Raw genomic sequence first — 1,799 nt, 5'->3', positions numbered from 1 at the left:
TTCTATTCTTCTTACATACAATCTCTTATAATCAAAGACATCGAGTAAACCTTCGAACAACTTTTGCCAGTACCAATAATTGCGCTGTCGAGCGATGATCGCCGAAAGTCAGACTGGCGATCGTCCATCGGCATAAAATGTAAGCAGACGTAGATGAGATAAGGAATGACGCATGAATGAAAATTTAAACTTCTACAATTTGCAACATATATTAATGAAAGTGTCATGAATGAATTAAAGAGATTCTCCCGGTTAAAATGCGTCCAAATTCGAATGTACTTGAATAATTTTGACTCATACGTAATGTTGCGGATAAAAATAATATATTATTGAAAATAGTCCGAATGATGTCGTATTTGGACTCATTTCCACTGGCAGAATCACCTTAGTTCATTCGTGACACATTAATGAATGTATACTGAAAACTATAAAAGATTAAATTTACATTCATGCGTTTAATTCCTTATCTGTTTACATTGTATTTCGATCGTCGGTCGCTGGTCTTTTACGTTCAGGCCTCGGCCTCTCGCTCGACGTTCAAGAGCAAGGTTATTCTTTTGCTGGCCAAAGCTATTCGAAGGAACAGTCAAGCGACAATGTCAACACGTGCGCTTCCCGTTCTTTAGCCGACGATGAGCTGAGACAGACAAAAAAGTTTAAAAGGCCGCGTACCGATGTGATTCATATTGCACTATCCAAAATTCTATGCTGTTTATTTATTCACGGTATATTACAGTCTAGTCTGTATATATGAACTAAAATATGACTCAATCGACTTTGATTTCTACCACTTTTTAAATAACTTCCTCAAAGAAAAGAAAAATGATTTCGAGAACAACAGGATATTGACACTGACAGACAACACTTTCTTGTTCTCAGAAGTAAGATTTTCATGTAGGTGAAATAAATACACTTTCATCGTGATAATAAATTAGTACCGAAACGTGGAAATGTACTGTTTTATACATATTAGATTAAAATGAATGGTATAAAAACGAGGAAATCGTCAGGATATCTTAATAGACAGCAGAGCAATAATGATACCTCTAAAACGAACAGAAATATAAAATTGACTGTGCCATTTTCCCATTGTTCAGGAATGAGGCTCCTACCGAATTCGGCAGCCTTCGACCAGCGCGAGATAACCATTTGAATGTCCCGACGCTATTGGCGTAATTATCGCGATTACCGCGTGCGGTTATCGCTTATAAACTGTTTTAGCTGGTTAGGTAATGCGTTCCACAGAATTCGTACGTACGTGTTTCAGTTTATTTATTAAATTAATGTTGACACAGGTTATTGTGTATGTCGTACAGTGAGAGTTGTGTGTATGGGCAATAGTACCTATCTATGTATATAATAATAGAAGTAGAATTATAATTAATCCATTTAAATACAATTGCGACACGCGCGATCAGAAGGCGTAAAGAGCAGTTCTACATCTCGCGTCTCAATATTTATTCTTTTACACAAATTTTTATTTCCTTCTTCTTACGCGTCACGGTATTCACATAACAGATACAAGGAAGATAGAATGAAATTTTGATTCATTTTGTGCGTACATATTACATATATGCGATATAATTTATATAATTATCTTTTTGTTTTAATAGCGACGATGATTGTTTCTCGATGATCTTTCTCTTTTTCTAGTTGATTTGCCTTTGCTTTCATTCTTTTTTTGTGTTCGTTGCGATGGGTACCGCGTCTCGTTGGCCAAGTATCTTCGAATTTACGACGGGTCATTGGGCGCTGTCACGGGTGAATAATGGGGCGGTGCAGTTTCCTTAATATTTACG

This window comes from Dufourea novaeangliae, unplaced genomic scaffold, assembly GCF_001272555.1.
Source record: "Dufourea novaeangliae isolate 0120121106 unplaced genomic scaffold, ASM127255v1 scaffold186, whole genome shotgun sequence".
Taxonomy (NCBI): domain Eukaryota; kingdom Metazoa; phylum Arthropoda; class Insecta; order Hymenoptera; family Halictidae; genus Dufourea; species Dufourea novaeangliae.
Note: the sequence above shows the minus strand (reverse complement) of the source record.